Consider the following 24423-nt stretch of genomic DNA (forward strand, 5'->3'; position numbering starts at 1 on the left):
AATAATCAATAATTCCTCTTAAATGCATCGAAATTAAAGTTGCAGGCCTGTTGTGAAAATGTAAGGAGTAGAAAGGACAGATATTTGTTTTCAAATGTAGTCAAAAGTTGTCAGAAAATATAAATACTCTAGTAAAGTACTTCAAGTAAAGTTATTTTTCATCCCCTGCTTGTGTTTCTGATGCTTCCCCTGTATTTATTATCAGTAAACTATTCATGTCTCATTTAACATCAGTCTTACTGAAGTCACAGGAGCTGTTGACTGTCCTCGGCAACCGCCACTTCTTTTTCACCACCTAAACATGTTCAACTTTCTTTCTGGGCTGACTTCCATGAAAACTATGATAAAATATTCCAGACTTTGGAGATGTCCCAAAACCATGAGGCTGAGTTTTTTTCACAGTTGCTATTTTGCCCATTTTCATTTTCAGTTTTATATGTGTGCCTGAGCCAAGATACTTACTGCTCTTATTAATTAAATCACAAGTAGAAAACAGTCTACTGTGCCCCTACTCCTGAAATCACCACAACACAATATTGTTCTCCAGTGGTCAGTAGTTCCATGTTTTCTTTGTTTGCTCGCTCTAGGGGAGGTTCACCCATAGTCAGTGATACAAAAAGTGGATTTGACCATAAGCGTGTAACCACAAGCACATGAGGGAGACAGATTTAGACAGAGCGAACTACCTGTCTCTGTGGAACAAATTGTTTCCATACCTGGATAGATGGGATAAATAACACTTTGAGTTTGAGTTGAGCCTTTAACATTGCATGTTCTGTCCTGCTTCCAGAGTTTGGCCAACCACTGCGGTTCTGCTGTCGGTTGACTGGGTGCTATTGAGGCAGTTGGTCATGAGACTGTCTACTGACTCACCGTGCTCAGTCATTGTTCTCGTCATTGTTGCCGAACCTTCAACTAATAAAAAAGACATGTATATTAAAGGAATTGTTGTACATTGTGGAACAAATTATTTGCTTTCTTGCTGACTCATATCTACTCATATCTCAGTTCGATATGCAGCTAAATCCTGCAGACAGCTGTCTTTGCTTAGCTTAGCATAAACTGTTAGGGTTAGTAAGTAAAAAAATCCACCTGGCAGAACAAAAGCTCACTCAGTAAAAGAGAATTCTGTAACATACAGTTGCATGTACTGTAATTTATCATAAAATGACTATGATATGCCATCAGAGATTAAGGAAAGATGTAAAATTGAAATATTTGCTTCTCCTGCAACAATGCTAGATGTTAAATTCCTGGTCCAGGACTGCTTCAGTCTGAACTTTTCACATTAGAGTTCAAATTAATGCTGAATATTTGTTGAATGTCTAAGTGTCTGTTTATGAGTTGTAAGAAATCATTAACAAGCTTGTAGAAGGAGTAGATGTTTGTAACAGTTACACTGAGCAAAATGTTTTTGGAGTTTGGCAGGCAGTGAGACAGGCAGTGAGACAGGCAGTGAGACAGGCAGACACTGAATTCCAACTTCAGAGAGCATATTTTCAGGGCAGTGGACTTTTGTTTTCAGGATAAGAGAATTAACTTTACTTTGACAGAGAATTAACAGTTATTATCAGCTGATCAACTTATAGCGTGGGACTCATACTCGCTTGTTATTGTCAAATTACAATGTTGTGCTCGTCTTGCAACTGCTGTTGCTCACAGGTGATCGGCCAATTTCACCAGCCTGAGTTCTTTGCAGTTAAAACCTCATACAGAGACAATTACACCTGAAGGAGCTCAAGGTTTGAAATTATTGTTTAAAAAGTTTAAAAAGACTGTCTGTCTCTCTCTGTTTGCCTATCTGTCTGCTTCTGTCTGATTTGTCTTTCTGTGTCCAGTTTTGACATTTTAGACTGTGGTCTGTTTCAACTGTTCATAAATTCAAACCTTGGCTGCTTCAGGTTAAATTCTTTCTTTCATCTTTCTTTTGGTCCTTTCAGTATTCAGATTTCTCTGTGCTGTAACATACAGGCAACTGGCCAATTTCACCAACCGCAGGCTGGTCCTGTCTTCTGATTGGTGGACTGACCTAAAACTGTTTTGGCTGTTCAAACCTCATACAGAGAGAATTAAACCTGAAGTGTCCAATTTTGACATTTTAGAAACTTTACATACACACACACACAAAAGCTGTTCTGTCTATCTGTAAAGGGTCTTTTACTGACATACACAGAGACACACACTCACATACATACACACATGCCCGCAACAGCGCATGCATGTGCACACACACAGACACACACACCCTCAATGATACATCTACTGCTATTAATACTGCTGGCATTATGGTTGTTGTTGTTGTTGTAGGCCATGTCTCTGCCTGTTGTGGTCATCTCTCATGTGTGTCAGCTGCCCAGCGGCTGGGCCTCCATCCTGTGCTACAACATGCTGACCACCGAGACCAAGGTGAGCTAAAAATATCACATCATCTATAGAAGATGTATGAAATGCTATTAGTCAGATTCATCTTTAGCTTCTTTATGATGCATTTGAGTGTAAGGAGGGAAAGTCTGTAATCATAACTGTAGAAAAGGTTTTACAGAAAGTGCAATTCTGTGTATTTATATAACTAAAATTAAGGTTGTTGCAAAAGTTTCTATGTGTCATTTGTTTATGTAAAAATCGTTGGATAAATAAGTGATTTTTTTTGTATCAATCTCAAATATCTCGGCTGACTTCAGAAATACAGTATCAGTTGGGTGCATTAAGATTTCTTTTCTCTTGTCATCTTCAGAATCTGAAGAGAAGTGAAGAGAAGAGAAGTGGTCTCAGCTGTCGGAGGTTCTCAGCTGGCAGTTCTCCTCCGTCACCAAGCGAGGCCTGAACCAGGAGCAGCTCAACATGCTGGCCGACAAACTGCGGGGTACGATCAAACGGAGAAAAACAAAAACGCAACAAGAAACAAAATAAACCCCTCTGATAGCTGCAGATGTTTTTCAGGCCTGTTTAATGTAAATCTGAGTGTTTCTCTGCAGGAGCCAAAGCCCAGAGGAACCCAGAGGGACTCATTCCCTGGACCAAGTTCTGCAAGGTGAGACTCAGTCAGCCGGGTTATGAAAATGTCCAAATCAGAAATGGGTTTATTGTAGGGATGTCCCGATCCGATCATTGAAAATCACGTGATTGGCCCCGATTTCCAATCACGTGATTTTCAAATGATCGGAATCCAGTGGAAATGATCGGATTTAACCTTACAAAACAACAAGCATGGCCATGTACACGTTTTAAATTCATCCTGAGGTACAAAGAGATTGTCAAATGGAATAACAATGGCTTAGTTTTAATTTTAATAAGTTCGACAACATCAATAATCATTGTTGCACAGACGGAAACAACACCGTAAACATCACAATTTATGGCAGGAGGGGAATTCTGACAACATAGTAGTAGTGAGCTGGTAGTTAGTAGGCTAACGCAGGACAAACGTGTCACCTCGGGACAGCGAAAATGTCTGCAGTTTGGAGGTATTTTAAACTGGACAGTGAAGGCAGTGCAACAGCCACTTGTAATGTGTGCAAATTGGGCATTTCGCGTGGTGGAAATGTGGATGTGTTCTCTTTTTTTCTTCTTATTATTAATGCATTGCTGAGGTATCGGATCGGGACTCGTATCGGCAGATACTCAAAATCAAATGACTCGGATTCAGGGGCAAAAAAATGTGATCAGGACATCCCTAGTTTATTGCCAAGTAGGTTTTCACTTACACTGAGTTTTCTGTGGCGTGTTGGTGCATACTAACATAATTCTAGAAATATAAATAAAGATTAAGGCAAAATGTATTTCTTTTACTTTTTTCAGAAGTGGTATCTGTACAGTTAATTCATCTTTGCTCAACTAAACATCTGTGTCTTTTGTCCTGCAGCAAAGTGCCAATGAGAAGCTTTTCCCTTCTGGCTGTGGATGGAAGGAATCCTGGATGTGATTAAAAGACACCTGCTTCCCCTGTGGAACGATGGCTGAGGAGTGTTTTTGTCTTTTGTGATTTTCAGAGTGAGTTTTCATTTCTGAGAGGTCTGGAGTGGATTTGTGAATGTCTTTGTCATCTGTGTGCAGCTCCATCATGGGCTGCATCTGCAAGGAGAGGGAGAAGACACTGCTGAGAGACAAGTGTCCTGGGACCTTCCTGCTCAGGTTCAGTGAGAGCAACAGAGACAGAGACAACACAACGTCCATGGTGAGCACACCATCAGTCACTCACGTCAGCTTATAATAAGGATTACTCATTTTGATTTGGAAAACTCAACATTTGGAAAAGTAAAATATTGTGAAATGAATTGTACTTCCTGTTTTTTTATTTTTGACATTTCTTTCAGTAGAGCATCCAAAAGCAGAGCCAAGTTTTGAATTTTTCCACCCAGACAAGCCTGTCCTCCACTCTGTGGAGTCGTACACGTAGAAGGAGCTGATCGCCGTCTCCCTGCCCGACATCATCTGTACCTACACGGTGATGGCCGCCGAAAACATCCCTGAGAACCCGCTCTGCTTCCTCTACCCCAACATCCCAAAAGACAAGGCCTTCAGGAAGTACTACCCCAAACCCTCAGAGAGTAAGTCGCACACCTGCACACATTACTCAAGTACAATACTTTTCTGATTGTTCTTCTCCACCACATTTCAGAGGCAAAAACCATGTCTTTTTTTTTTTACTTCATTACATTTATTCACAATCTGCTGTAAATCAGCTGCTGCACATGAACTTACTGAAGTATTTTCAAAGACACTGTCTTTGTAATTCGAATGCAGCAAACTGACCCTTCACTAATTCATTTCTCTCCATGTTGAAGGTGTGCAGGAGGCTCTGAGAAGAATGATGCTCAGCGTTTCATGAATCTGGATGGTGGCATCTTTTCTGTTGTCTCTCACAAACATGAAACACAGGATCACACATGTGGTGAATGGATTAAATTCTGTCTTCATCTGCTCTGACATAAACTGTGAACGTTAGCATGTCTGGCTAACTAACACTAGCTTACTAGCTGCAGTAACTTTACCTCCAGACAAACTTGTTAGATCCCACTGCATCTGCATTTGTTCTGTGGGGGTTTGAGGAGGAGGATGTGGGCTGATGCAGAGTCAAAGTGGGTCAGTGATGATGCATCTCTCTCTGGCTCACTGTCTCAGGTCTAAGCAGAGTTAGCTTTGCTCCTTTCCCAGATATCTTCCACAATCATGGTGTGGCTCATCTGGCTGAGTGACCTGTCTCCAAGTCCACTGCACTAACCTAACAAGTCCCTGTGCTTCCTTTTTTCATGTTTGTATTTCTGTCATCTATCATGTAGATATACCTGCTGTATTTCACCATCCAACCAATGTCTGCTGACATAAAGTTAGCTTTAGCATCAGTCTTTTAGCATTTACATTATACCAGATACACAGCTGTCAGGTAACTTTACATTTACACTTCCACAGAGTTCTTGTTTCAAAACGTGTCAGATGAAAACAAAACAGACTTTTCAGCCGAGTCAGGCAGTCAGCATTAGCTTCCATCAGCCAGCTATGAGAAGCTGCTTTTGTTAACTTCTCAAAGACTTCTTCAAAGACCTCATGTTTCAACAGTTGCTTCGATGTTCAATCTGCCACTGATATCACTGTAAACTGCATAAATGCAGTGCGAGAATGGAAAGTTTATCAGACAGCAACAGTAACTAAGGAGGGTGGGGCTTAGTGAAGGGTGACTTTCTGCATCTTTCTTTGTTGCAAGCTTAAACAGATCATTTCCAGATCATTTTGATAAGTTCATAATTGATCAAACACAAAAACAGCAACAACACATTTTTTTCACATGTTTTAAGAAGGTTTTCAGGACTAGAGATCCAAATTCTGTCCTATGAAAGGCCAAAAATGAATTGTGGTTGAAGGCTGCAGGCCAAAAGTAAATGTTGATGTTATAGAAATGACATTACATTAAAGGTTGTGAATGTCTATGTTTGAAAGGCTGAAAACTGCATTTTCTGCCATTTTTTGCATGAAGTGCAATTAAAATCAGGGTTCCTTGAGGAACTTCAGAGAAAGAGGAAAAGAAAAGAGGATGGAATAAATATTTCTTTCCAGACTATTGCCCCTTTTTATTTTTATTTTTTCTGAATAGAAAATTCAGAATTTTAAAAAATAAATGAATAATAGTAATACACTCGGCACTTGGAGCGTAGCATTTTCCAACTAATGAGGGAAGAAATTATGTGAATTTACATTGTGCTTTTTACAGCAGACTCATCCCCATGATGCATTGCAAACACACTAAAACAAGCAGTGTTGTCATGGTAACAGGCCTATATCATATGAGGAAAACGTAGGCTTAAAATGTCTGAAAATGCTTTTGAATATCATGCAAACTGTTGTCTGATGCCCTAAATCATGTTTCAGTGATTCTCAGTTACAAAAGTTCTGATCAGTCAGGGAATAGTCAAAGCACAAGAAGCCTCATTTTACTCTGGTGTCGAGTCGTACGCACTTTTTCACCAGGGTGCGTGATCTTTCTCTTCCAAATCAAAGCAAACCAAACCTTTATGGCTGCATTCATCAGTGTTTCCATGGAAACAGTCAATGAACAAGTCCTACTGGATAGGAGCACCTGCTCATTTATGAACATCAGCCATATCAAGTACACTCAGTCTACCAAGTCTACCACAGTCATGTCAGTTCTGGTTGAGGGGGGTGGGTGGTGTGATTGCATTAGTGAAGGGGTTAGTCTCTATTGTCTGTCGTCCTAAGGTTGATGGTTCAATTCCCTTCCTGCTGAGGGGTGGAGGACCTGAAAGCTTCAACATGATCTTACAGAACATCAATATCATCTCCTATCAGTGTGGTTGTTCATTGTCAAATGATTTAACAAGGTGCTGTCTGTAGAGACAACACTTGGTTTCCAAATAGCTGGAACTCATGACCACAGGTATGAACACCACTGTTGGCAATATTGGAAAAAAAAATTGACAGCAGGAATAGCTCAATAAGATAAGCAGCTAATATCAGATACACGAGGTTGGAGGATCAAGTCCAAGCTCACCCGCCCTGAGACTTTCTTTTTCTTTTTTCTGAAGTTTTCTTTTGAGTATTTTGGCCAAGAAATACAACTACACTTAAAACTCAAGGTGTAAGCTCAGTCTGAAAGGCAGGTGTGTCTCTGTTGGAAAAGAAAACACAATTGTTACATTTTCAAGTCAAAGCAATGTAGTCATCCAGAGTCCTATTAGACACCAACCAAGGTCTGAGCATCTTTTCCAATAGCTCAGGTAGTAAAAGGATGACTTAAGAATTTAAGATCGTGGGTTTGATTCTTATTGCTCACAATGACTTTGGGAGGATGCAGTCCATAGAAAAGAGTGAAGACCCATGAGAACCAGGATTTTTCTGTCCAATCAGATAGCTCACATTTCACATTCCAGTGCACTGCCTGGTTTGAACCACTGCTTCGGCCATTTGGAACCCGGCGTGGAGGGAGGTGTGGGGCAGGGAGGGGACAGTGTCCACAGAGATACAAACAGGGGGTTATGCTGAATTTTTCACTCATTTTTGCCTCCTTGTTGCCCAAGTGGTGCATTCCAGCCAGGTGGGAGACGACAATAGAGGACGATGGAGTCCCCCCATCACTAAGAAGATGTAAGAATCTGCTGCATCTGCTGCATCGACGTCTCCTCTGACAGTGGACCACTGGGGGGCATCTGCCTGTAAAATACAAAATCCAAGTGAAAAGCAACTCTTAAAGGGACAGTTCATCCACAGTCAAAAATACTTTTCTTCCCTCTGGTCTGTAGTGCTGTTTGGTGAGAGATATCAGCTGTAGAAATGTCTGCCTTCTCTCCAACATAATAGGACTAAATGGCACTCGGATTGTGGTCCTTAAAGCACCAAAAAATAGATTAGAAAAATTAAAAAGTGTGTCTCTCCAAAAATCAGGACCCAGTTACTACTAGAAAAGAGTAGTTCTTACATGAAACTGCTCACAAAAAGGTCTGTGGATTATTATTTTGGTTTTGAAACTTTTAAATGTATTTTTTGGTGCTTTGAGCACTGAAAGCTAAGTGCCATTTAGTCCCATTATATTGAAGAGAAGGCAGAAATTGCAACTTACACCAAAAAAATCTAGATGGATAAAAAGCACTACATGCCAGTGGAAGAAATGTACTTTTGATTCAGGGGGTGAACTGTCCCTTTAAGGAACACTTTTAGTTAAGAGAACATTTGGCTTCAGTGGAAATTCTCTAAACTTTTCTCATATTACATATTACGACTTTAATGTGGCCATCATGTCACTACTGACTGCTGTTTTGAACTAAATTTGGTTACTGAATATTGGAAAAAACAAACTTGATAAACCTGATAATGTTTGTTCATTTGTTCCATGCTTTATTTTAAATTCTGGACATATTTTACAGATTGCTCCTTTAACAAAGAGGCGACTCAATTTAAAACATTTAGTCTGCAGCAGTTGGTCATAATGAGAATAAATATCTTACCACAGTGAAGATGTTCCATCACTTGGTCGTCTTCCAAGATGTCTTCCATTGATTCTGCATCTCTACAAGTGTAAGAGAAATAAAAGTCAGGTTATTTGAAGTGTGGTTGTCTGAGCGACTGATCCACAGTCAGTGTGTTTCCTACAGTAGATGGTGTTCGGTACACCACACTTCGTAGAAGCAGTGAGGGACACCAGCACAGAGGCTAAACAGAGTCCTGTTGTGGACAGAGTCAGCAATAAAACAGATTTTAGCCACCTGAAAAAACTGAATGTCAGTTCAAATATTTTCACCACTTTACCTCGCTGTGAGGTAAAGTTTGTTCATGTGCAGCAGCTGATTTACATTCATTTTTGCAAAATGAAAATAAATGCATATAATATTTGCATAACTGTTATGGCTACACTATTGCATTGAGTATTTCCCCTTATCAATATGCAAAAGTACAACTGATACGTGTTATTTCATGAAAAGTATTAAAAATAATTTTAGGATAGGATTTTTTTCAGATTCCATGTCCTAGGATTGGGTCATCGGGGCCTCTGCCTATGACTGCCCAAACCACACTGCATCAGCCCCTTCTGAACCCTCCCACGGGTGATGGGCCCTTGTTGCTCTTTCAGGCTGAGCCCAGCTGGGTCCAGTGGATAGAGACCCGGCCACCAGGCGCTCGCCTGCAAGCTCCAACCCTGGGCCTGGCTCCAGGGTGAGGCCCCGGTAACACTGATCTGACACAGTAGTAGTTTTCATTTTACTGTTATACATCGTTATAATAAGGTTGTGCAGCCAAGACATGTCCATTGCGCCTGGTGTGTATAATCATGCCTGCTGCTCACAACATCCAGAATGGTTTCAGTTACCTCTTCATGTGTGATGAATGCAACAAGAGGCATGACTGCCAGGATGTCAGATGGATAGCCTGGTAAGCCTGAAACCTGTATCCTAGTTTTTTATGATAAAGAGGGCAGCCTTCTTATCAATCTGCACATTTCTCAGAGCTGCGCTGGAGACAAAATCCACATACTCCCCTATTGTGTGATATGAGGAGGATTATTTTTGCTCCAGGCATTCCGTGTTATTCTAGAGGGCCTCATGGTCTAGTTTTTCAATGGGGGGAAGAAACATGGCAGGCCTCTGTTTTTAAGACCCTTCCAGAAATCTCTTCCAGGGATCCAGCTCTGCAGCCACACTGACAAACAGCCATAACCACCCTGACCTTCCCCAACCAACTTCCTCTGGAGAGGAACCCAAACAAATGTTGTTATTCAAGGCCTAATAATAATCTGGTATAAATGGGGAGAGGCAGAGTTTGCGTCAGGAGGATGACGGACTTCGAAGATAATTCTGTGAGTGCTGAATAACATGAAAGAGAGAAACATTGGCACTGTGTCTTTAAAGTTATTTCCCAACTGATTGAAACAAGAATCAGGTCCAAACATGATTGCAGAATTACGGAACCCCCGCCCCCCCAAAAACCATCCACAAACACATTTTTCATATTTTACTCATTGATTTGATTTATTAGCTGTCAAATTATGTTTCTTTCAAGTTATATCAAATGAAGCAGGTCTGTGAAGGAATGGCTTCTAATAAAGAAATATCACACAAGAGGAAGTGCTGTTGCCCTGAATATCAGCACAGCTGGGATTTGGTTGTAGGCTCGGTGCAGTTCTATAAGTGACAGAAGCAACAGATTGTGATATGTTTGTTTATTATCCCCGCCAGGCGTAGCTAGGAGGACATTATGCAATCACTTCCATGTGTGTGTATGTGTGTGGGTGCGTGATCAATGGACCTGCAGCTTGTACGGAGCTAATCTCAAATACAACTGGACGGATCAGACCAATTTTTTTTTGCGCATATCCAAATATCCAATATCCAAAACCTTAAAACCCTTTTTTATGTGACTTTTATACCTTTATGTTTTTATGGGAGGAAGCATTATATTTTCAGGTCATCCTAGTTTTGTGATTGCAATATCTTAAAAATGCCTTGAGGGAATTTTGACAAACATGACACAAATGACCATTCTTCAGGTGAAGGGCTCATTACAGGTGAAATTGTCTAAAAAGTAAAATAAGAGTTAAAAATGACCAATGTGTATCAACCAACACAGGTCTTCATCGGGTTCAGTCAGGAATAACATGCAAGCTGTAAGCCTATTGGCTGAACACCAAGTGATACATCATCAACACAAAAAAAAAATTGTGGCAGGGACCAAAAAGAATAAAAGGAAGAGAAATAAATAAAATAAAATAAGAAAGAGAAAAATACAAGAAGTACAAAGAGGAAAGAAGAAAAAAGGATGAAATAAAATAAATAATAAAATAGGATAGAAGAGACGAGGAGGAGGAAAGAAAAGGGGAGGGAGGGGAATAGAAGAAAGTGAGTAAAAGACGGGGGAGACGTGAGTAGGGGTAGATCCAAGTCATTACAAAAAAAGATAAATGTAATGTGGCTATCAAGTCAAGATGGACCTAATCTGTTCCTCATGTACACATGATAAATTCCTCATAATTACCCATCAATCTAACCATTAACAGTTCCACATGTTCCACATATTAACTTACATTTTGATATAATTCCTGAAATAACGTTTCACAGAAAAGGAGAGAAGTCTGTTTCACCACTGAGGCCGGGGTGTTTTGCTGCTTTCACGTGTACAAATACAAATGACCGCCTGGACTCAAACATGGACTGATTACATTTTGGTGGTGAACTCATGAACACATTTTTGGCCATAACGCAAGAATTCATCTGATAAATAGGGATAAAATAATGAGGTGATGATATTTTATATCCTAAAGGTCAAAGGTCAGCTTCACTGTGACATCATAATGTTCAGCTCTCTATTAGTCCTCTGTCCTCCTCTGAAAATATAGTCTCTCAGTGAAGACAGCATGTTTCTACCTGGAAATTAATTTTGCTATTTTGCCAAAAAGTACCTTTTATCAAATTCCTTCAAAAGTTAGAAGTCAATATAGTGATTAAATTCCATGTTAAATTCCTTCTAAGTCCTCTGTGCATGCATTATATGAGTCTGGACAGACATGGATGTACTTGACTGTGAGGTGCAGTGGCTAAGAGGTTTAAGTGATCAACAGCTGCCTCAGTTTCAGATCTTGTTTCAGCTCGTAACAACGTATGCAGGGGTCAAGTTGATGTTGGAGTAACTTTGCAAATCTCTGCTAGTTGCACCAGGCAGTTGTGAAGACATTTCAGTAGGTGTTAAACCTCAATTCTTTTTTTTTTAGCTTTGATTTAAAAGGACTACAGAGTTGACATGTTATGTTGGAGACACATCTGACAGCAATATTATACCATAAATTTGTCGAAAAATAGAAGGCTTACCAGTGCTTGAGCAGTATCCCTGCCTTTTTTAAACCAGGAAGTGAGACGGGAGTCCTTGGGGTACTCACCCCTTTTATGCCTGATAAAATCATGTCAAATTATGTCATAAAAATTAAACTTAAAAGGGCCAAAATTTTCATTAAAAATCTTAAAACAAAGATTATTGTAATAGCCCATTTCTATAATCAGATAGTATGTATTGTTAGTTTTAGATTATGAAGTTTTTTAACACATTTTTAAATTGTTTGAAGTTGTAAATTCTTGTTGAGGACAAACATTCCATATTTCATACATATGAATCCCTTAAGAATCATTTTTCACCAAAAAATTTAATCAGACTGTTGATATTCAGATTTTTTTTTTTTTGTAGGACACAATATTTCCCAGATCTCAAGAATGCATGCTCTGTATCCTCTTCAGTGCCATATTATAGTATAAACAGTGAATATTTGCTGAAGTAAAGCTGTTTTTCTCTCTAGAGCCTGTAAATAATGAAGCATTATGTTAGATTTATATTCCATGATAAATTCCTAAATGCCGTTTCAAAGTTTTGTTCACTCTGGCCAGGAGCAAGATTCTGCTGCATGAATACTGAATACTTTTGCATTGATTTATTGACCTCAAAATAGCAATTCAAAAATAATGAAAATACTGGAATCAACATACAAAATACCAAACATGTGTAAATCTTCAACTGCAGAATGGCTCTACAAAGAACTCCCCCGTAACTTCCCAGTTAAAATACAGTCAGCGAGACCTCGGTGTCCTCAGTTGCTCGTTGCTCATTTACCAGGTTCTAAAAATGTGGCACTACTGTATTTGTGGTTACGAGTGAACAAAAACAAGAAAATATAATACAGGCAATCATCTGTTCCCATCAGAGCTTCTTCACAAACACCCACAGACAGTTCACAGCATATTAAACAGCACCATCTGCTTTCAAATTATTGTCCAGTCTGATCAGGATCATTTGGGGTGTTTTTCCCCTCATGTTGTGCAATTTCAAGCCCTCAGCTGTCAGTGTATCTATTGTTCAGTGGCTGCTTATTTCTGTCTCAAGTTTGTAAAAGGAGACCCAGAACATTCCTGAGCTTCCTCTGTCACACCAGTGGTCCATTAGTGGCCCTTGAAATGGATACACCCTCTATCATGAAATGGTGGTATTACGCCATTAACATTGCTCTTATTACCGGTTTAACACTGAAATCAGACACACTATCAAAGTCTTTTATAATGAGAAGAATGACATATTAGACAATATCATCTCAACTAAGCTTAAAGCTGAAAGCACATAACAAGTCCTTTTAAGGTGTTATTATGTTATTGTAGTGATAGTGTTACTTTAATCATCCAGTCCTCCAGGGGAAAATGACTGTATTTTTTGGAGATTGCTGCGTTCTGGAAATATTTGGTGTCTGTTATTGTTGGCTGTGTCTACATGAAAAATGACTTTAACAACATCAAGTATGCAGAGTATCCAAACCTTTAATGCAGCATCTATTAAGCAATTCTATAAAGGAATTCTCCAGCTTTTAGGAGTCTGTTTGGTGACATTTTTCACTAAATGGCAACATTACCAGATGAAGAATTACACAGAGTTGTAGTAAAATGTATCATTACTTCATAATTAGCTTATGATTACTTAATAGGGCTGCATAACTGATCAAAATTTTATCAGAATTGCAGTATGGCTTTCTGCAATTTTTAAATTGCAGAAGGTGTAATATTAAAGAAAAACTTTGTGTCAAAACTTTAAATGAATGAATGTTGTGAGGCAGAGGTGTCCTGTCCTACACGTCAGATCCTACAGACCAAAATAACATCTTCAAATTCATGCAAAAAGAAATCACACTATGGTCATTTTAACATCAAAATAAGAATAATCATGTAAAAAGGACCATTACTCCTAATACTGCAAATTATATTGCAGCTGCAATATCAGTCAAAATAATTGCAATTAGATATTCTTACAAAATCGTTCAGCCCTAATAGTTAAAGCTGCATTCATCAATATGCATTTTTTCACATAATTATGAATCAGATAAGCATGTGTAATGTGAAAGGCGTTGCTTGTATTTTTTCATGATTTATTTGTATTTATTTGTCAGATATAGCATCACACTTGTACCAGGGGTGGACATATTTATGCAACATTACAATGTCCAATGATAATTATAGGTGAGGATTTTGTTAAACTACTGTCATATTCAGAGTTTTGATATTGTTATATTCTGGTGTCTAAAAACAAAGGCAATAAGTTTGCATGTGAAATCAAGTTTTATATTTTTTTCTGAAACCTGCCTTAGACCTTCAATTAGGACAAGGAAAAACTCCCAGTCAGAAGAAACTTTAGGATGGCTTCCTTCCTGGATCCATCAGTTGGTGGATGACAAGAGTGGGCTGAAGGTGGGTGGTGGTGGACTGTAGTCACTCCTTCTGTCTGAAAACATCCCTACTGTGTTTTAGACCTGTTCTGTACCAAGATGTGTATATCTTACAGGGATAGACAATGATATTTCTAAGCACTGGCTCACTGACCTCACTCACCAAGGTGGCCAAAAGTACATTTTTGGTGGCCCAGATGTAAACCTCTGTAAAAACAATACAGAAAGGCAATACAGGCAAAGGTAAAGTCACACAAACAATTTAATGTTTAACACTCAAACCGTTTTAAGGGGATAGTTCATCCAAAAATGAAAATTCAGTCATTATCCTGCTCACCGTCATACTGATTAAAGATGGTAACCAGTTTTCAAATGTAAAAAAAAAAGAAGATATAATGGCTCTATGTCTGGTGTAATCCAAGTCTCCTAAAGCCCAGACATGCCAAAACATACACACACAGAGGTCTGGGCCATGTCCCCAGTGTCTTGAAATCCTTTAAAGGTTCCTGACCACAAGTATTGTCTGACAAATGTGCAGGACTGGGTACTGAAAGATGCTTCGATGATATTGCTTTTCCATTGATCCTATCAAGCCTTGAAAACTGCAGTGTCATTGGGTACCATGCTTAGATACCTGAAGAGCCTCTCATTAGCGTCAGTGAGCCAGTAAGCATGCAGCATGCTTGTACCAAGACCTAACAATGCTGGTGATTGGCTGTTTAACATTATGAGTCATAGAGGCATGCAGGAAAAACACTACTTAATATCATGCCAAGAGATGGAGATGCAGTTCAGAGAGAGTCAGACAGCTCATGTTTAGAATGTTTAACATAGTAGAGTTTGGCGTCTCGGCTCTGACCTCATCACTCCTCACAGATTATGTTTACATAGAGGTATTGAGGAGTGATGAACAAATATCTTAAACCCCCTGTTGGAGCCTGCAGGTGGATGCTGGGATGGTGGCGGGGCTGAAAGACCAGGCAGGGACACTGATGCAAAGCAGCAATGGCACTGAAAATAGATCACCAGACTGCATTTGGTATGTACTACAGAGAGTGAGGCATGTCACAGTGTGATTAACAGTGCAGCTCGAGTTGACTGGCTGAACTAGCTCACAGGTGACGCTACATTTATTTATACTGTCATACAGTCCAGTACTTCAGAGGTATTGATTCTTCATTTTAGTCCAGTTATAGAGGTTGAGTACATTGTGCAGAGTAAAAACTGCCTACTCCTTCAAAGTGAGCAACCATTTTTACCATAAAGTGTAGTAAGTTAAATTCTTTCATTAAAGGAAAAATCTGTAATATATTGACTGTAACAAGTCATAAAATGACCATCATATGTCATCAGAGATCAAGGAAACATGTTAAGTTCAAATACTGGCTTCTCTGACATCAACACTACAGCCGTCATGTCCCCCTTTGAAATTTCTATTCTGGGATGGAATTTTGTTTGTCCGTGTCACATTAATTAGAATTCATATTAATGCTGAATGTTCACCAAATGAGTAAGTACATGTTTAGTTTAGTTTGAGTTGTAAGTTGTATCTTGTAAAAGGCATATATGTTTATTATGGTTAAATTGAGCAAAATGTTAATGGAGTTTGGCAGAAAGTGAGACAGGCAGCCACTGAACTCACAGTCTAAAGTTTTCTGAGCACTGGGCTTTTTGTTTTTAGGATAACGGGCTTAAATTTATATTGACAGACAACTGACAGTTGATCAACTTATATCATAGAACTTTTCCTCAATTGTTATTGTCACATTACAGTATTGTGCTCGTCTTGCACCCCTGCAGTGTGCTTGCAGCCTGCCTGAGCCTCCTGAAGAGGAGGGCCGTGGGGAAATAACTCGCTTCAACCACAGACTGCATATTAAAAATGAATACAGTCTATGGCTCCAACTCACTATCTGGATTGCATGCGTGATTGCTACATATAAAATCGATTTACAAAATTGATATTGAAAAATTATTGTTCTGTAGCTGGTATTGAAGGCAAATATTTGAAACGGTCTCAAAAAGTTTTGAATTCTGCCCATTCCTACAAATGTGGCAGGATATTAAGTCTATTTTAACAACACATATCTAACAGATACAGAGCCATCCAAAGATTCAACCAAACACCTTGTGACCTTTCTCAAAACGCAGAAAATAGCTCAACCTAATTTTCTGTTGTCCATTTGGATTTCTCCCAAAGGTGACTGGTCAGTTCCCTATCACCATCAGCAGGGTGGGGAAGGATGAGATAAGCTACGCAAGGCAACGCCAACAGGCACTATTGTACTTTTTGTGTAACAATGGTTGGGCTGAATACTAGATCAGGAATTTCCTTCACCGATACAATATTAGGCTTAGATGAAGAAAAGCAGACAGGATGAGACCACGCTTTAGCCAGCAGGATGAAAAGCACATGGGGAGGCAGCAGCATGTGTCAGTGAGTGGTACATATAACAGACAGCATGCAACGTCAGAAAGTTCACAGAGAAAACATGGGTCGCCTGTGGCTAACCCAAAGGTATACTTTTCAGTTATAAATGGCTGAATCAGAAATAGTGCACAGCGTGCCATGCAGCTGTTACAAAGCTCTTATTCAGGAGTGATAAACCAAAGTTCATGTAACACATACTGAACTATCTGACAGAGGAATAACATTTTTCAAAGTTTGAAATTCACTCATATTCCCCACGAATACCCTAAGCATCTTATTTCAGTGTACAGAAGGTCTGCTCCAGTGATAAGTTGGATAAACGTCACTTTAATTTGTACCAGCGGTGCACCAGGTTTCATCGTCTGTACGGCCTCTTAAATAGAGATTGATGCATTTAATCAAATGTTCCCCCGGCCTTTGCCATTCCAAGGATTTTGTCCTGGTTATCATAACAATAATGTCTAATGACGTTGAAATGGCGAGCAGAGGAGCAAGGGGCGAAATCGTTTCAATCTATCAAGAGTACATTAAAGTAAGTGTACACTGATTAACTGACTGGTCACACATAAGTCACACATGCACTGTAAAACAACACTGAGCCATATTAGAGTCTAATGAGGAGAGCGGTTCAAGTGGTTGGTGTGCAGATTGCTTGTCCATTAGTCTACATTTACTGCTCAGTGCTTTAGTAGCTGCATGACAAATGTACTGTAGACACTTTCAGCAGGAACATCAGCAAATGTGCTTATTTTCATGCTGCACAAGGTAACTCATTTTAGATTAAAGGAACACTTTGCTCCTTTTCAACTTTATTTCCATGTGTCACAGTTACTGTAGAGACGTATCATGTTCTAGTAGAGTTCTCTGCTGCCAGCTGTAGCTAGTTCACTTCCCCCATCCACTGACATATTCTCACATCAGTGGATGGCAGAGTAATTACAGTAAATGTACTTCACTTAAATGCAGTTGTATGAGCTACTAGGAAATGCAACAGAGAGGCTCAGGTTGCTGCTTTGACCGTGCAGCAGCACTTTCAGATGAACAACAAAGACTGAGCCAGCAGGAGCTGACGGCTGCTGAAGCTGAAGTAGCAGATTTACTCTTTCTATAACTAGTGCATGTTCAGGGCATGGCCGCTCGGAGCGTGTGTCTGTTTGGAAGGCATGTCTGTTTGTGCTGGCCCGATTGCTTGGCTTCTGGTATTGCTGCTTGCAGTATTGTCAGGGTGCACACCCGGTGGAGAGCATGACTGTTTGGATTGTGTGCCGTTCGAAGCCCGACAGTTGTTTGGTCCCTGGAGGTGTTGCTTGCAGGCCTCTGAAGAACCATCCATCTGAACAACTTCATAGAGCATTCAGGAGACATTGCTTTTTTTTTGTAATATAAGCCCTGCCCACAGGATTTGAGCAAACTTTGAGGCCAGCTACATAAAGATTTTATGGAATACCAAAAACCTGAAAAAGTAACTTTTCCTGGCATGGTCCAGAGATCTTTTGTACCAAATTTAGTGATAACTGCACAAAATTCAAAGTGGTGGAAAATCGATATAGATGCAGATGGTCATTGTTTATATGTATGCTGTACATTCATCTGGATCCACAGAATACAGGAAAAAGGGATTTTGTTTTTGAGACCTATAGTTCACAAGTTACATGTTGTAATGGGGCCACCATCCAGCCAAACTGTGCCAGATTTGCCACTGCTCTCCCATGGGTCCTCAGCAATACACCCACCAAGTGTGAAGTTGATCACATTAACAGTTTTAGAGAAAAATGAAAGACAGACAGACAGAGAGACAGAAGTTCCTTCCTTTATAGTTAGATACCTCAGTTAGATGCAGGATAATGTGGTATAAACCTCAGCACAGGTTCAAACATTTTATATTTAGTAACTGAATGAAGGCGCAGGTCAGATTCTGTATGTGAGCCAGTTGTCATCCTAAATGTTTGTGTTGGAACGACAATGATATGACAATTACCACACAGTGTGTAATGTGTAAATACACTGGACAAGGGGGTTATGATTGGTTTAGAACAAGGGAATTCATAACAGAAATAGAAAGGCATTCACTGGCTGGATTGGCATTATTGGGATGTTCTGGGAGGATTATCCAGTTAACACAGTAGATAAAATGCTGTGGAAGAATAGCAGGTATGTACGAGGGGTGTGTGCTTGCTAACAATGCTAATTTAGAGCTGTAATATGGTTCTGATATTCTTTTGTTCACCCACCACAGCTAAAGTAAAAACAGCCATAAACAGTCCAGTCGAGTCTTATTGTGTTTGTCAGTCAACAGTCAAACACTTGCATTATTCACTCACACATAATCCATTGTGATGATTGTAAGCACTGTGAGGTGGCAGGATGGCATTTTCTCTGTCACTCTGAGCGCCTGCTGATGGGACTGTGGTTTTAATGGATTCCAAAGACCACCCGACTGGACACCAGATTTTCCGGTTTACTTGACGTGCTGTTATTGCACATTAATGTTGTCAGTTTCAGTTCCAGTATCTTATGAAAGGCTCATGTCTTTGGGTTTTAGGATGCTAACCTGTAAACTGTTGTTACAGTCGTTTTCCTTTCACCTGTCTACTGTTGCCATCAGTGGTGGACTGAGGGGCAGCGGTGGAAAAAAAATAAAAAGGGCACCAGCATACCAAAAGTTGTGGTGCACTTTTCATGTTTTGTCCACTGGGAAGCCACTCTATACAGCACTTTATCATGCTTTGTCCACTCAAAGGGCACTCTTTAGGGCACTTTATCACATCTTGTTCACACAATGTGCACATTTTTGAGGGCACTTTATCATCTTTTCTGTATTCAGAGAGCACTCCAGAGGGCACTACCACATTTGTCCATTCAAAGGGCACTGAAGAGGGCACTTTAGAATGTTGTCTTGGACACTGGGCCACCCTAGAGGGTATTTTTGTTTTATATTCCATAAAAGCATTCAAGAGGGCACTTCTGCTGTGTGTTTTTTCCAAACATGCAGGCACTGAAGCACAGCCTGCACTGCTTTACCTTGCCATCAGACAGCTTAGTTTGTGTTATTGCACAGGCCTCAAACTTGAATTGGCTTGGGACCTGATGGTATAGTCATTTCATAGGGGCCCACTTCAACACTCAAGTACTACAGAAAAGCACAATATCTCTGATAATTTCCTTCTTGTTTCCATTACTTATATATATTTTTTTATCATACTAAACAAAACAAAATGCAAACAGCAGTTTATATACAATTTTAAATGTAAATCTCAGCCATTTTTCTGTCAAATGTCACATAATAAAAAGTCACATAATAACTTGCTATTCTGCTCTGCCACTCTGTGTGCTGACAGAGAAATTTTATTGTTGCTGCTGCTTTCTAGATATGGAATATTAGCCAATAGCTAATTTTTAGAAACTGAGGACATGGTGATCGTCATCTATTGTAAGTAGTACATACAGTATTCATAAGCAAATTGGTGGGGACAATAAAAATGTCCCAGCTGAAGCTATGGTTGGAAAGAGACGAGTGAACGATACATCAATTACTTGTTTTAGTCACTACAACGTCTGCATTCCTGTCTTGTTCTCCTTCTGTGTTGTCTGCCTGTTCTTCTGTTGCTTGTTGTCGCAAAAGTTTCAGACTGACAGACACACAGAATGTCCTCACAAGCATAGTAAAAGCACAGTAATCAGTGTTCTGCCTGATGTGCACAGTGTGAAGGGAGACAGAGAGATGCTGGGCTGCTGCAAGAGGAGTGCTGACTAAGATTACAGTATGTGTGGGAATAAATTTAAATTACGTGGCAGCTGTATTCGCAAGATCATGCAAGAATCAATCTTGCCAGGCTCCAAACTGTGCAACTGTGTCCACATCAGAGGCGGTGTAAGCCAATCAGTGTCCTTGGATGAACTACTGGCAGCTATGCGTGTGGTTTTGGGTGCGCCGACAGCAAGATGTGTCCATGGAAACGAATCGGCTTGAACAAACAATGGCAGCTCCTGTAAAGGTTAGCGTAGATACTGTGAAATGTTTTAAAATGTTTTAAAATGTAGAAAAAAAACACAAACCCCCCCCCCCCCCCCCACACACACACACAAAATGTCTCCATACTGCTCGTGTGGTGTAATCCAAGTGTCTGTAAACTGCGACATTAAAATTTGAACCAAAAAGACGCCCTTTCCACCATGTTTTTAGCCTAAATGTCAACTGTAGCCTCTTAGACCTGATCCTCATGCACACGTACACAGGCTCTTGCCCAAGTGGCGCAACACGAGATAATCGAAATCTCGTGATACCTTCACACCTGTGTTTACATGCTAAAAACCGAGAAAATCATGTTCTGCGTCCCTAGACATTTCTACAGAAATTCCTACAGTAGTCAGTAGTTCCAATCGTGAATGCAACGCTCTGTGTAGCCTTGCAGCACTCAATGCTGTTGTGAAAATGTGTGTACTAGTGGTAACATTAGAAGCAGTAGTCCTATAATTTAATCTCTAAAAATAATTATTTCTCAACCCTGAAACGCAAAATTGACAATGAAAACCGTCGGTTTAACTCTGCCTGGACTGACAAATATATACTTTTATTTTGTCAGCAAATCCAAGCACCAAACCGATGTGTTTAATTTGCAAGTGCATTGCAGTGTTTAAAGATTACAATCTTCAGAGGCACCACATTGAGAAACACCAGACTTTACAGACAAACTTTCCTGACAGATCACAGGAGAGGGCTGCAAAAGTGTAGAGTTTGATTGCATCTTACAACTGGAGCCGTACTATGATGATGCGTTCATGCACAGCCCAACAGAGAGCTGCAGCAGCTTCCCTCTGTGTGTTCTGGATCCTGGCAAGAAAAAAAGGACATTCACAGACTCGCAAACGGTGAAAGACTGCATGTTGGCCGTCGTGGACGAGATGTGCCAGGGTCAGATGTGACTAAAACATTTTTTTTAATTATTTTTTTTATTTCAAAAGTGGTAAAAACAAATTAAATTGTTTGTTTTTCATTACATTATTCTGTGTTGGTTTAAAATTTGTCATTACCTGCTGCTTTCCAGCCACTGAAAATGACTGGTCCTGCTAAACTGGTTTTAAAATCTGTCCCGATTGAATTTGTAATTGAATATCCCTGCTGTAAACCATTACTTCTTGCATCAAATGTTAGGGAAAACATAATAAAGGTGCTGCTGTTAAAAAAGACAGAAGCCTTATATGAAGGCAATTTTATTAATTAAAAAATAGCCCATATTAAAAATGTAAGAAATCCATATTAGAATAGGGCTGTAGATTAGTAGTAGATAGGTGAAATATTATGTAAATGTTACTTAAAAAATTAAAGTAAAGCTAGTAAAAATAACCATGAAATACCGAGCATTTTTACAGGGTTTTTGTAATTATATACAAAGGAAGTCTGAGTAAAATTTTCTAGCAAGGGATGAGTACATTTTAGGTCAAAGGAAGAAAATTGCTAGTAAAATCTACTAATGTAATCTAGATTTAATTATTCTTAGGTGTAAGTAAACTTTACTTAAGGATTTCCTAAGTAAATATTACTAAGAATTTCTGTGTGGAAATTTGTTACTGAGCCTTTTTCAAGTAAATGCCAGGCCAAATGTGTTTCAGTGTACCTGCCAAGTGTTGTTTGAAAGTGCCTGCCCTTTTCCCAAACATTTTCTATGGATGGTTTCCTGGATGGTTCTGTGTAACAAACCATCTGGTGTGTCAGGTTAGGAATAAATTACAAAATAAAAGATTTGTCTATATTTCTCACTTTCTGCCTGGAACAGCTCACTAGATTTGACACTACTTGCTCGTTAGGGATAATTCAGTGGTCCGTCTATATTGGTAGGGACATGTTCCAACCAGTCCCACGTCCTTGTGGATAAGCACCTCATACAACCCTGCTTCAAATAATCCAAACTATCTCTGTAAGCTTTTCGAAAGACTTCCCTGTTTTAGTTTAATAAATGTTGTAAATCAAACGCCAATATATAGGATAAACTAAATAACTGAAACTTTGAGTTTTTATGGACATGTCCTGTCTTTTCTAAAGCAGAAAGTATGTATACTATGCAATAGGAAATTAAATTTCTGGTCTAAATCAGCAATTCAGGCCATGTAACAACTATGTGTCTTATAGATCATCCCTCTGGAGAGAATCTCCCTGTGGTGGAGCTGCTGGGGAAACACTTTATACAAGAGATTGATCTGATGTCTGAGAACAGGTGCATTTTGTTTGGTCAGTAAATCTTTGCTTTGCGGGGTCGGTGCAACTATTCTTTCTGCTGCGAAAATAAATGTGAAATGTGACCCGGAGTTGCTCCTGTATCTGTTAACGTATACCTTTCCTCCTGTGTCTGTAAACTTCAGAATTTAAAGTTTTGGATGCGGCTTAAAAATCATAAAACCATCAAAACTTTGGGCTCATGGGACGCGTGGAGCTCTGAGAGGTGGACTAATAAATAAAGGAAATATTTTCAGACTTCAAAGCAGGTTTAAGAGGAGCATATTGTGAAATCAGCTGTTTGATTCAACTTTACAGCACACTTGGAGAAAAGCCGACATACCTCCAGCCTCGCTCCTTTAACCAATAACAGGATCTATATGTGTGGGCATTACAATTCAACGTGCTATATGCTCTATAGAATTAATGAATAAAACATGTATTGTCAGTCAGCATCTGTGAGCACAGAATATTTATTATTCGTTTATCCGACTTTGCCAACTTTTTTCTCCATGATCAAACTTTGTTATACCTCCAGTGGTGTGAAGCTGTCAGTAACTGCAGACAAGATGAAAGATTCCATATTAGGTTTCACAGTGAGTCATCCATCAGCTGAGGTAAGTTATTTGTTGTTTGTGGGGTGAATGGGGCTTGACAGGGGCGGGGGAGCGCAGAGAAAAGGTGGTATGCGGATTCCTGAGCAGGCAGCTGGGCGAGCGGGAGCAGCCTAACAGCACTGGTGCAGATGAGATGGATGAGATAGAGGCTGGAGTGCAGGCAGACTTAAAGAGAGAAGGGCTGAGGGTGGGGCAGGGCGGAGGGGGGTCCACTTTTAAAAGCCTGAGGGCCGCTGCATTGATCTAGAGATGTCTCCTTCAAAGTCTGCATATCCCCTATCTAATATTGACTTTGCCAGATTGATATCTGTGTCTTCTGATGTTTTGTGGCCTTAACAATGTCAACTTTGACCCCCATTTCCCGCCATGTTTTATTGGAGGCATATGTGGCTACATTATCAGAATTGGTAGTCCTTCCTCATAGGAAACAATGCAGCTCCTTTGCCAGTTCAAGTTTAACTGAATTAGCATGAAGGCATGTGACTTTGTTCAAGATGGTGATCAGATGGGCTGAACTTTTACCTGTATTTCTGTAGCGCAGACACAACATGAATCACAAGTGAGGAAGCATCAGACACTGTTGAAGTCTTGTTAGCTACACAGGGGGTTCCCTGCTGGAGTGGATGGATAAAACATTACATAAAATACACTGTCAGCACACATCTATAAAAGAAAAAAATCACCTACATACAGGATACATCTGTGGTCTGAAGATAAAAGGACTGTACGTAAGTTTCAAAAACATGCTGACCCCATCCTTGACTGCATCTATCTCACTGATTTTGGTGAAACTGTATCATATTTTATGAAGAAAACATCTATGTTTTTTTCTTTGAACTCCTAATGGACAGATAGCTTTACTTGTTGTTAAAGTCATAGCTGAATGCAGCTAATTATAGCTGCTATTTAGCTCATTTAGCCATGAAGCTAGCTCTGTATGGACTGGGAGCTCAGAGCACTGTGGGAGTGTTGGTGT

General features: G+C 39.7%; 1 pseudogene; it reads left to right on the top strand.

Annotated features, from left to right (window-relative positions):
* Window positions 1-2310: 2310 nt before the first annotated feature.
* On the top strand, window positions 2311-4636 carry LOC146318576 (signal transducer and activator of transcription 1-alpha/beta-like; annotated as a pseudogene).
* Window positions 4637-24423: the final 19787 nt, after the last annotated feature.

This window comes from Lutjanus erythropterus, chromosome 11 (genome assembly GCF_056507025.1).
Source record: "Lutjanus erythropterus isolate fLutEry1 chromosome 11, fLutEry1.hap2, whole genome shotgun sequence".
Classification (NCBI taxonomy): domain Eukaryota; kingdom Metazoa; phylum Chordata; class Actinopteri; order Lutjaniformes; family Lutjanidae; genus Lutjanus; species Lutjanus erythropterus.